Source organism: Abramis brama (genome assembly GCF_963993115.1).
Source record: "Abramis brama genome assembly, chromosome: 8".
NCBI classification, from domain to species: domain Eukaryota; kingdom Metazoa; phylum Chordata; class Actinopteri; order Cypriniformes; family Leuciscidae; genus Abramis; species Abramis brama.
Window position 1 is genome coordinate 36,675,629 of NC_139970.1, and position 13,656 is coordinate 36,689,284.

Here is a 13,656-nt window from a genome sequence, read left to right on the forward strand (position 1 = left end):
CATATGACGTAATTTATATATATTTTTAAGATATAGATAGAAACGTGACTTTCACATGAAAGACTGATATCAAAGAGCACACCCAGGTTCCTAACCGACGACTAAGGTTTGACAGTATAGCCATCAAGCCATCAGTGTCACATGATCCTTCAGAAATCATTCTAATATGCTCAAGAAACATTTGTTCTTATTATTAATGTTGATAACAGTTGTGCTGCTTAATATTTTTGTGGAGAATGTAATAAAAAAATGTCAATAGAAATTTATTTTAAATAGAAATCTTTTGTAACATAAATGTATTTACTCTCACTTTGGATCAATTTAATGCATGCTAGCTGAATAAAATTATTCATTTCTTTCCCAAAAAAAGAAAAAAATTCTTACTGACCCAAAATTCTTGAATATTTGTATAAAAACCTAATTTAGAAACAGTCAACTTATTTTGTAATCATTTAAAGCTAATTGACTGCTAGCTAACTTGTTGTGTTAGTAAATCATCTTTACAATCTCACACACTATCAAAAACCCACGATCAGATCCTTTTACAGATCCTCATAAACATTTTGACATAGATGAAACAGTTTGTAGTTTAATTTTCAAGATTTCTCCAGTCAAATCTATCAGTCCAAAGGCAGCAGTAGCACTTCCAGGATGCCCTTTAAACATGAATGACTCTCAAGTCTAAGAAGCAACAATCCACATCCAAGCTTCATAGCAAGAGCATTGGTGAGTCACAATCGGATATAGACAGAGCTCTATTTAATACTGTGTGGCTCAGCTGCATGTAACAGCTGACCTTTGATTTGTCGTCTGCATGAATGTGTACCATTGTCTGTTTAAATCAAAGAAAGAGCTGCAACAAAAAAAGGCCCTCCAATGTGTCTGCAGGAACTGAAAGATTTGGTTCTGCTGGAGTTCAGTGCAGTGTCTCTTCAGACCCCTTCATCCTCTTGTCAAAGGATAGGAAACAGCTGAAGGATGGACTAAGAACACATATGTTTTTGAGGATCCTGATGTTGTGGCCCTGGTCATGTGTGAAGCCATCATGGATGACCTAGGCAGAGATATGTTCATTTATATATGCAAACTCAAGTCACAATGAAATCAAAATAGAAAATTCTTGTTTTTTCATTTATTATAAATTATTTATATGTGCATTTCTTTCTTTTTTTATTTATTCACATGCCCTCATAATCAAAATGACTTCCCTCCCTCTTGTAGCGACATCATCTCTTCTCTTCTCTGATGACGTGTTTACTGGCACGAGGGCGGGACAACCTGTCACTGTTTCACTCATATATGTCACAATTGGGAAGAAAAGACGCAACTTGCATTTCATGCTGACTTTAATGTCTCTTATTGACCTAATTGGTTGTATTTTGCCCTGTAACCTCTCTGTTGTGGCTGTTTCAGCGAGACACCAATAGGCTATACTTTCCTGACCATCAAATACACTTAGCCAGCAGATTCAGGGAATTATAATGTCCTCTGAGCAGTTAGAGACACAGGTCCTCTTCTCTCTTGTGTGGTTTATATACTTCAAAGTATGTCCTTTGCCTTCAATGGATTGACGCCTCTACAGCATGTCACTATACTAAAATAAATGGCTTGCCGAAGACCTCTTTAACTGGGCTATATAAAACCTACTGTATCATATTTGATATGCAAATGTGTAGCCTATTATCAACATGATCACAACTTTGCTGAAAAACCTGTTGCACACCATGTCTTCTGTCATTTGATTGATAGTTTGTACTTGTTTACAATAAAAGGGCTTTTAGAATAATTCTAAAAGCATCCCCCTTCAGGTCATGGTACAGGTCTTTTTTGTTGTTGCTGTGAAGTACTGTTTTTTATAAAGTAAAAAAATATTTAAAACATGACGTGGTCGATCATTAATCAACTCACAAATAATCTTTTGTCCCCGTGATATATGGTTACATCCTTGATCTGGTTCATAGCTCATACAATGGTGCTAAAAATTAAGCTAAAAACTGTATGATATGTTTTGGAAGAACTTGTGATGTGACAAAAAATCTTCAAACTCATAATCCGGAGCGTCTTGCTGATGCTTTCATTGAATGACTGCAGACTGTTAAGTGTAGTGTGTGATGAATACCAATGATGTAAACTCTGTAATCAACATGACGGAGTGCGCGAACTTTGAGGACTCTCCCTATCCTCCATTCTAAAGACGGTCTCAAGCCCCCCGCGCTCGCAGCTCCTGCCAAAAAAGTTCACAAGAAAGTTGTCTTGCTTCTTAAAAAGCGTAAAATGCACACGCATTCGTTTGAAAATCATTCAGGTCTGACTGCTTACGATATATATTACCTGTCGGACGTTAGAAAAAGCTGTTTTAACTTCGAACTGAGCATTCAGTTACGCCGAGGCCAAGAGATCTTTTAAACTTTGTTTGCGTATTGGATTTTGTAAATTTTAAAGGGGCAACGCATATTAATCAAGTACGAGTCCAAGCGATTAAGACACTTTGTTCCAAAGTCAGATTTATTAATATTATCCAGTTCCAGTGAAAGAGGAAGAAAAAGAAACGAACGAGAACACTTACACTGTAGAAATATTTTATGGTTTTAACGAAATTGTTCAATAAAAAATATGCTGTAAGTTAAGTGGACCCCACCAAAAATCTAAAATTATTTTTCAGAAAATCTTTCAAATGTGAAATGTTCCTCTTGAATATACAAGCATTTTTACTTAAAAAATTGAGTATTAATTTTTAAATTTGGCCTATAATATTGTGTGTATGGTATTATATTCATATATTTATTCACATACTGTGTGATACTTAAATAATAAAACCATTAAAATAACAATTATTGATTTACTTTTTACATGTATATTACATTTTACACAATATATATTACTGTGCGGAACAACAACAACAAATTAGCTAAACTTTAATTGTGCTGAGCTGTCTTGGTTTGTGGGGCCACCTAAGTTCCTATTGAGTATTAAATATGTTGTATTTGAACTGGTACTAAAAGAGATGTTCACAGGTAGCCTACTGGTAAATGCGCTCGTTTTTCTTCTGATTCGTAACATATTTCACATCCATAAACTTTGAACCTTCGAAGTGGCTTGCATAGTTCTGTCTTGCCTGAATGTCGTTGCCCCTTTAAGGCGAAGGGTGCCTTGAAACCGCCGAGTTCCATGTTTTTATGGTGAAATTGAGAGCAGAGCCGAACTCCATGTTGTGAAAAGTTATCATCCAGGAACTTAACTTTTTATTATTATTTTTATTTAATTTTCTTTATGTCGTATAACTTATAAAACATAGATATTACATTCAGCCTAATATGGTTTCGCATTATGAATGTTCTTAAGTGGTAAAAGTCTTTTGGAGGTTTGGGGGCATTTGCAGGGAGTCTTTTCTTTTTTTTTTTTCAATTCAATCGTAGCCAGCGGAAAGATTTTAATACGGAAACCCATTTTAAGTTGCGATTTTACTTGCTTTACGGATCTCATGGACCACCCGTCCGCCTCGATCATCACGCAAGTGAGCAGGGATGAAGAAGCGAGTGCTCCTTTACGGGACAGAGGTGAGTTGAGAGAAAGTTTTGTGTCGGCACATGTCAAACTCCTTTGATGAATGTTTGGCGCGCGGCGGACGCTTCACACACAGCTACATTCTGTCAAAGTGTAGCATTGACTGGACTTTATTGAAAACTCAGTGTTCTATCAAACATTTCCGCTCACCAAAACACTACAAAAACGTGTGATTTCCACTTTCCAAAGTTGATGACAGTTGATGCGTCTTGAATGTGGATCCATTAAGTCCATTTATTATAATAATACAGTGGAGACCCAACACATACAGTTAGCCTCATGTGCGTGCCATAAACTCGAGATTTATTACAAAACAATTTTTATTTTTATATATAAATGAATGCGTTGAGGGGGCGTGTCCATGATGACAGTCTTCACTGACGTTTGAGGGAAGGCTGTAGTTCGTGTTTACCTGCAGTGTGTTGTAGTACATCAGCTAACCTCTCTGAGTCATATTATGTTTATGTGTATGCATATATCCCATAATAAATGACTTTGAGTCCCTCCTCAGGTGACAGGTTATCACGAGACAAGATTCCAAACTCCCTTATCTCATCTCTGATGTTTATTTTGTCTTTTTGCAATGGTGACTGTCAATGCATGAATGTACAAGAATCGTTGTTTATTGTACTAAAATGGTGTAGTATGCGTGAATGTGCAAAAGGTGCATTACACCTTTTTAGTATTTCCATTGTACATGTTTGGACAAACCTGCGTTATTTTTTATGTTTTAGAATAATCATAAACTCATCAAAATTATGAAATAAAACTGGAAGTGGTGGAATTGAATGGTTCAAGTATTAAAGTCTTTTTAGTTTTTTAAGATCATGCAATCAATCAATCTGTCAATAAATAATCAGTAAAGTGTCCAAACTTTTGACTGGTAGATTTATTGAAAGGTCGTAAGTCGTAATGTCTCGGTAAACAAGATAGGCCACTGTTTGCAGGTCAAAGGTTAGAGGAAAAGTGTCCCTTTAATCAGTTATTGGACTTCGGGAAAACATTATGGCTACAACAACTTCATAAGGGAAACAAAGCTCTTTTGCTTCTCATTGCTGATTGTTAATTTTTTTTTGTGTGTACAATTTCACAAGTTGTATTTTAGACAAATATTTCGCCTTTCTGTGCTGTAAACAAAATGTGTATCTCATCTGTCTTTTTTTTGTTTGGTCAGTGATGAATATGCACTCCTGGGCAAAAGGCCAAGTCAAAAATGGCAAAATATTTAGGGGTCTTTTAATGGTCTTAACCATTTTAATCACGAATCACTGGAAATTAGCATGAATTGCACAAATACTGTAGATAAAGTAACTTAGCACAGAATAGCCTTCCCCTTTGTTTTCTTTAAATGTTTAAGCCGTGTGGGTAAATTTGCAGACAGCTTTTTACAGTCAGTGTTGGTGGCTTCAAATAGTTCAAGAGTAATTGAAAATTGTCTCCCAGTTAATTTGAGTTTAATGTGAGACCAAACATTCACTAGGGTTTAACACAGTGTTCTCAAATCACTGATTGATTTTTCTTCGCTATTTGGGCAGGAGCATTGTCTTGTTGAAAAATACCATATGATCGTTCCTTTTCAATTGTGGGAAGCAAGCTATTCTGCAATATTCCCCAGTACTCCAAAGCATTAAATGACACTTCACAGAAGGACCAGCGGTTAAGAAGGCTCCCTACACATCGACACCTCTTCCTTCTTGCTTCACTGTGGTAGAGAGAGATTCATTTATTATTATATTTCTCATCATATTTTCAAAGACACTGCTCTGGAGTATCACCATGCAACTCGTGTTTCATTATGACTCGACACACAACTTCCCATATTCTGCCAAAAACTTCATTCCGTCTTAGATGTTTTTCTGAGACGGCAATAGCTTTTTAAGTAGTGCACTTCCTTCAATTCTGCTAATTTCCTGACCAATAATTTGTGGTTCAGACAATTAAAAGCTTGGTGTTTAATGAACTTAATGAACACAAGCGTGTTTTCTGCACGGTGCCGACTACAGTGAGAGCATGGGGAGGATCCGCTACGGGTAAAGCCATAGCAGTCTGCCTCGCTGCTTGTTTTTCCGACCGCTGTGTTTTTCACCAGCGCTCCTTTTTCCCCTCTTGCGCACACAGAGATGGAGATGGTTTACAGGCCTGTGTTTTTGTTAGAGATTTGAAGAAAACCACTCCCTGTAGCAGGTTCAGTACATCGCACAGATCATTTACCTAGAAATGCAACTTAATTTTTTTTATATTATTTAAGCTCAAATCAAAACTAAATCATGTATTCATGCACTGTAATATATAGGAAGATGTATTGTGGTTTAAAAAACAAACAAAAAAACATGAAGGATGGTGCCTTTGCTATGTGCCTAGAATGTTGCTAAACTGGGTATTTACATCTCCGCTTGCCCCTATGAATGTAAAAAGATTGTTTTGTTAGGAAATGTATGACGTGGTTGAAAAGGAATCAGGAGCATTTACTGACTGTACAGCCATGTGTGATATTAAGTTTCACAGTGAGTTTTTATACTCTGAACATCCTTCACAAAACCATTTTCTTTTCCGAGCAATGTTTTTGGCAGTATTGGACTAAAAATGACTTGCGGCAATAAACTGCCCGGAAGTTTTTAATACGAATTTTGGGCAATATAAGGAACTTGAAAAAAGCTGAGAAAACTTTTACCTTATGCAAATGATTCATGTGTGAAGATTCCCAATGAGTGTGAAGACACAGACACTAGATATGTTTCCATCCAAAGTTGCAATTTTAACTTTTGCACAAAATTGGAAAATCGCATAAAACATTTGCAAATAAAGCAGTTTCCATCCCATGTGTTCAAGAGAAAGAAATGCCACTTCCTGTGCAATAAAACTGACCCGCTGGTTAGTCCAGTTATCCAATCACATCCTCAGTTGAGGTAGTCAAGATGAAGGAGTTTATTTAAATGTGAGTATATGCACATGGAAGAATATGGAGAAATAAGGTTGCATAAAAAAACATGTCAGAAATTGCATGCACCCTGATTCGCTGAGTTTGATTTGTTCATTGATAATCATTGTTGTTTTTTTTTATGCTGAACTGCTGCAATTTATATACTAAACCTTCACCTGCATAATTTTTTGATATAATGTTTTATTAGTATTTTTAATATGTTGTATATATTTTAATATTTAAAATGTAAATAAGTTGTATATATTTTGAATCTAATAATATTTTTTTTTTGATTCCTTCACAAAATAGAATGACGTTTTATTTTTTACCAGCAGAGCTTGTAGTTTGAGATCAGATTGCATGGTTGATGTGTGGATTTTGTCATGGATTAAACTTTTTTGAGTGTGCTTGCTTTATACATTGGGTCCCTATTTGGCCTGTCTATCAAAACTGCTGTCTCATGAACCGTGGGAAGATAGAGCAGAAGCTTGAGTTGTATACGATTCAGATGAGTATTTTGTGGTCTTCGAGGAAATGACTATCTGTGAGATCTTTTTAGACATTCATTTCTTAATATGATTCGCACTACATATTTGTTCTTAAAGGGGTGGTATAATAATGCCCTTTTCACAAAATGTAAAATAAGTCTCTGATGTCCCCAGAGTGTGTATGTGAAGTTTTAGCTCAAAATTCCCTACAGATATTTTATATAGCATGTTAAAATTTTCACTTTTTGAGGTTTAGCAAAAACGCACTTTTTGTGTGTGTCCCTTTAAATGCAAATGAGCTGCTGCTCTCCGCACAGGGGGCGGAGCTTCAAGAGCTCTTGTCCTTTTACCTCGCACACACACGCACTGGAAATGTCAATGTTTATGTTCAAACTGGACTAAGACAATGATGGAGAGACTCAAGAAGAAGTGACAACATGTAGAATGCAACAGGACATTTCTGAATGGTTAGTTGATGAATTTATGTAGCTTATGTGTAGTTATCTTCTAGTCATTGATTAGCATATTCCGTCATGATAATCGATAAATCTCGTTCCCCGGGGCTTATGTAAATTTGAGGGTGATGTCACTAACCTGGGAGGAAGCTCGTGTAGTCCCTACCATCCTTAAAAAACGATTTCTTTAAAAGCAAATATCTTCTTTTGCTTTGAACTTTGAGCGTTGTAACTTTGCAGATGTTGTTTATGCTTATCAGCAACATTACACACTAACTAAAGTTAGAAAAGTGAAATCATAATCAACCCCCTTTTAAAGTTGAACCACATCAAAGTAACTCAGTGCTCTGTCACGTCTGTAAACATGATAGCCATCGCGTCATGTGTGTGTGTCCAGGAGGATGGTTCAGTTCTTCATGTGTGGCTTGTTTCTACATGCCCTGATGCTTAAGAGGAATCCCAGGATTTTCTTGTCTTGAGTGTCTGTATTATCTAATTTAGCAGGCACTTACTACTTTCAGGTCATGTTGTAATGTTTGTGTTCTGTTTACAAGTTAAGAACTCCTGAATGCTGCTACAAAAACACAATTACCAGTAGGAAACTCTGGATTTTCTTTGACTTCTGAGTTTGGGGTGTGTCGGTGTTGAAGGATCATGGTGGAAATTGATGTTATTCATTGTAAGTTATAATGCTGAATGTTGACAGTGCAGTTTAGTTTGTAAAGCTCCACAGTGAGGATTTGTTTGTACTGTTGCAGATTTTTACTTGCCCTGCCAATATTTTCATTTGATTAATAATTTTTGTTTTTGCTTTTTCCAAAATAATGGCATAGTGCAAAAAATGACTGATCGGTTTACAATTTTCAGCCCATTCTTACTAGTGCTTTAACTCTTCCCGCCATTGAATCCACATTTTCACTGTTATACGGTAGGGGGTGCTATTACGCATCTTGTGAAAGGGTGGGACTTGCAGAATCTCTGGATCCAAAAACGGCAAAGAAGCGAAAGAAGCATTGCTTATGCACATGTAAGCTAACGTGATCATCGAACATTCAACAGCATATAAATCAAAACTGTCTAAAGTTACAGAATGAAATGTCGATGCATGAAGAGGAAACGACTGTGAAGGTTTGGGGGTGTTGATGGACTCGATCTACTCCATCTATGTTTTGGTCATCGCTCTGAATCCCATCTGGACGAAGTCTTTGACAAAAATGCGATTTTCTCAGCTTTTTGTTCAAAATGCTGCTTTTTTAAATTAAATGTATCCACATTCAAGTTCTGATAAAAAAGGACTGCTTAAAGCTAGAATAAAAAGTTTTTGTTGTTGTTTAAAAGCAGAGGCTCTTTTCTTTCTTTTGATATATTGCATGGTCAGATATTTATGAAACAAAATATTCTGAGGGACCATGTAAATTTTGTGAAAAGAATCCAAACTGGCAACGTGGGGAAAGGGTTAAAGACCATTATAAATAAATTTGGCAATTTGGTCAAAACCTCATCTAAGCTAGCTGACTAGATACCTTAATTTGTTGACCAGTTTAAATCAGTGCAGTTTGCAACTTTGCACCAACATTGTCCAGTCTGTAACCAAAGTCCAAATGTTTATATTTTTATGGCATAAAAACACATGCACAAGATTAGTGAATGTATGATGTATGTAATGTATGTTTTGGCATCTGGTTCAAAACTTGCTCACTCCGGCCCGGGGTCAACTGGATGATATTTACTGTTGAGCCCTGTTTGGTATGTATATTAAACTTTATTTTTTAATTTTACTGGTAACCATATAATCCAGTACAGCCTGTTGCGGAAGAGCTTCTGTGCGAGAGAACCCGTCGCGGAGGACTGGAAAAAATGAAACATGCTAGTCTTTCTGTCGTGACATCGTGAAGCGCCGTAGATGCGTGACACTATGTGTGAAGATGAAATTATTGATTCTTGTCATTTTGAAGCTCATTGTCATTTACGAATCACGTCGACACCCTACATCAAATGGATTGTGCCAAAATCAGGCTGATATCATGTAGTCTGAAGTCTGAACCCGGTATTAAGGAATAGGATCCCTTTAAACCAGTGCATGAGTGTATTTTTTTCTGGATACTGGAGTTATAGCCTAAACTTTTAAAGGGGTTATCGGATGCAAAATTCACTTTTATATGGTGTTTGCATATAAATGTGTCTTTGCAGTGTGTGGACACAATCACTATACAATGAAAAAAATCCGTTCACTCCTTCTTCTTTTTTTTATCCTCAAAAAGCCTAAACACTCTTAATAATCAAGCCGTTTGGATTTTCTGAGCAATATGTCATATTGCTCCGCCCACGACCACTGACGGACTGTCCCGTATTATCATATTTCCTCCAGCCATTTGTATACTGTCTGCCAAGGCAGTACTTTATGTGTCTTGTGTTACACCCCCCAAAGAAGAGAGGGGTGGAGTGAGAAGTTGCTTATTATCATTTAAAGAGACATGCACCGAAACGGGTTTTAACCGAAGTATGTTACAAACCTTACATGAAGACCCTAAAGAATCATACCAACTTGTGGAAAATGGCCATCCGATGACCCCTTTAACGTGAATCTGGCCATGCAAACACCCAGACTGCTTGCGTAATTCAGTAATCGTCTTCTTAATGGCTTGGTCTTTGAGCTAAGGAACATTTTAGTACGTGGATTAATTTGGGTGTGCTGATTAATGCGCCGACATAGAAGATATGTTACTGGATAATGTTGTTTACCGAGGCTTAGCTTTTAGCGTGTCCCGGTGAAAAGTGTGCCAAGACATTGTCCAGAACTATCGGATACATTTTCGGAATGGAGACAGAACACCTGTTCCTCATTTTGTTATAGTATACTGTATTTTTAGAAAGGCAGAGCTTCAAAGCTGTGCCCTAGTCGTTTCTCCATGTTTGGGATTGACAGTGGCCAAGGCTGCGTTGGCAAGTCTGCATGCATTTGCCAAATATTCCTAATATTTCAAAAATATCCTTTTTTGTTAATTCCTGTGTTGGAAGGTGTACCGGCCTAAGAGAAGTGGGTCAGTGGATGTGGTCAGTAATCTGAATCCCTCCCTGTCTGCGCGGCATTGTGGATTATCTCGGCGTGGTGTTCCCAGGCCTTTGCCATTCTGTACCTGTTTTGTTTTGCACGTGAAACATGATCTGGCTGAGGCGGGACACAATGAAGGCTCAGTGTGTGCCTTCCATTGCCTTGTGGCGGCTCTTACTTCACTTCCTCACACTTCCTGTTCCTATTTTGGTTTGGCCGGGGCACAGTGCAGCAGAGTTATGGGCCAGACATATGGCTGCATTCCAGGGAGGTTGTGCGAGAGGGAGAAAGACAGGGAGAGCGAGTTCATTGGGGCCTCTAGAGGGATTCTCATGCTCTCTGAGTTTAATCCAAGCGGCACGACTGTCATTTTACGATCTGCTCTGTTTGTCTTGTGTTTCCTTTCTGGTACTGGCCGCTTTGTGTCATTAGGCGGTGGGTGGGTTTGACCGCATTTGTTGAAACTGAGATTTAACTAGTTTATGTAAAAAAAAAAAAAGTATATTTTTTTGTGATTGCAACAGATATATTAATGAATGCATATGCATATAATATAGTGAACGTATATACGTTAGTTATGCTGACTGTACATTATAAGCAAAAAAGGGGTAAAACAATTGGCTTGTTACCAATGCAAGATAAAGGTGTTTTCATGACAAAAAAGTATGTGTAAAGTATGTGCAATGTAAAATCCGCTGTCCTTCTCCTCCAAGGGGTTGGTGTGTAACAAGTTGGGAGATTGTAACGTAGGATCACATGTCACGGCCGTAAAGTTAGTCGCTGAGTGGCCTCTGTCCGTCGGGATTGGAATAGCATGAAGATCCTCTTTAAAAGAGATCTAGATAATCCACCCTTAAGTATGTGGGTAGCAACTGATATGGGTAGAGTGATAAAGCTGTAGCCCTATTATCAGCTCTTGAGATTTCAAATGTATTCAGCCCTCTGGCTCATTACAGAATACCAAGGAGTCAAGTTTTCCTTAGAATTGTCTCTGCTAGCTACTCTCTGTTTGATCTTTTTCTGTTTACAAGTTCAAGTTTGTTGCTCCAAGCTAATAGGTTACAGCTTTTCTGCCTTTCATCATGGTGTCCATCAAGGTATCACATGTACGGCATGAGATAAACATATGGCTGAGCCATTCCCTCCTGTCCCGCTCCGGGAACACCACAAAGTTTTGTATGTATATGTAGAATGCAATCTCTAACCACTGTCAACAGCTGCCCGTGGGTGCTATTTAAAGCCTTCTGATGTGTAATATCAGAGGAGTCAACGTGAAGAGATTGATGCGGTTTTCTTCATAGTCCCTATGATTTCCTATGAGTCCCTATGAAGTCCCTACGGCCCTTTTCCTCGCATTTGTAACCTGCCACCCTTGTGTCCTGTGACGGGATGCAGGTGTGCTCACTTAGCAATGTTTCACAATTACGGCCTGTCAGATTGTCTGGATATTTCCAAAGGGTCATATGCATGGTTAGCGTGTGAGCTACAATTGACAAGTCAATGTACATTTTATGTTTGAAGGTCAAGAGACGTATTTTATGTCCTGATGATAGGTCGGCAGCTCATGGCATATATATGTGGCTCTTATATATATATTCTTTGGGTTAAGTTGGTTTTAAGGGCATCTTTTATGTTGAAGGACATGTCAGAATGGAGATAAATCTAATAGGCTAATCTAAATTTAAAACAAAACCTTCAGTTTCTGATTACTTTCCTTTACCATTACAATAATGCTCTCAGAGTAACTGAATGAAAGTACAATATGTTCTAACTAACTTTGTTTATGATGGCTTTGTTTGATACATGAGCTTTAAGTTTGAATTTTGAACGGCATGCTTATCCTCCCTGTTGACAGCTGCCTCGGCCGCCTTGGCCACAGCCTAATTTGTCAAAGGTTTTGTCTCGCAAAGTCCAGCTTTCGTCGCTGTTGTTCGCTCTTGTAAGTTGCCCAGGGCTGTGCTCTTGCCCCGAGCCCAACATAGATCCATAATCACGTGGATTCCCTGTAATGTGTCACTATTCATGGAGACTATGTCTCTGTCTGCTGTATTTGGTGACAAATATCTTGCTTATTAGCAAACAGTAGACATAGGGATTTAGAGTGATTTAGTTTTTGAGTACTCTTAACACTGAATTCTAAACTATTTGATGTCAGAGACCCGTGAATATCATGATCCCCTTTGCAAACGATTCTCTTTTTGAAATGCTCATTTTTTTTATTCCAAAAAACTTTGTACATCACTTTTTACAAAACATTTTGTGCCAGAGCAGTTTTACAGTTAACTATAGAGTTAATAGTCTTTTTTAATAGTAATAGTCTTTTTTTTAGTGGTGCAGAACAAGTATGCAAAAAGCAGTTTGACATCCTTTCCCCCCAGTTTTTCCTCAAACCATGCCAGACTAAAAAGCATTGTTGTTGTATGTCGTATGTTGAAGCTCAGAGTATGGAGTAAGTTTTTGGGAACTCATGGGTGTGACATCCATGTGTTTCCTATTAATAAAACCTTCACTCCACCCTTTTAGAAATTCATAGACGTCGTTTCGTTCTATACAGTTAAAACACCAAATATGCTAAGGCTTTCAGTGAAACATTTTACAATGTAAGTATCCTGCTTGTCTTAATCAATATTTCAACATGTGACTTTGGACATATGCTTTGGATTTGGTCTTAATTCAGGGTAGAGTCTATTTTCTGTCAAATTACTAAGATGCATCATTGGTAATTTCATTTCAAGGTTGAAAACTCATTGTTTCTGTGCCCTCACAGTTTTTGTTTCAAGGTTTCCTTTTTGTTTTGTTTTTAAATTGTGATGCTGGCACTCAGCTGTTTAGATATGTTATTTAAGACCAGTCATTACTGGTAATTTATATGTGCATTTGAATACAGTCATCTTATAACGAGCATAAGCTGTCTGAACTAGCTGAGTGTATCATGTATGCAAAGATATATGATGGTGAACAGCAGGGTAACTGTTGGTATGATATGTGCTTCTTATTTCCCAGGTACCCCTCCACATGCTGCATCCTCAACGAAGAAACCCCGCAGTCGTGGCATTTTCCACAGTCTCTTCTGCTGCCTTTGTCATGACGAAACGGATCACGTGCCCGTCAATAACAATGCCCCGCTGCTGGTGGAAGAGAACGGAACCATCTCAAAAGTAAGAGTTTATTTCAGTT

General features: G+C 37.7%; 1 pseudogene across 1 annotated transcript; it reads left to right on the plus strand.

The window, feature by feature from the left end:
* Window positions 1-493: 493 nt before the first annotated feature.
* Window positions 494-2,221, plus strand: LOC311088878 (SPEG neighbor protein-like; annotated as a pseudogene). Its single transcript has 2 exons — window positions 494-726; window positions 848-2,221. The product of its transcript is annotated as an SPEG neighbor protein-like (transcript).
* The last annotated feature ends 11,435 nt before the right edge of the window (window positions 2,222-13,656 follow it).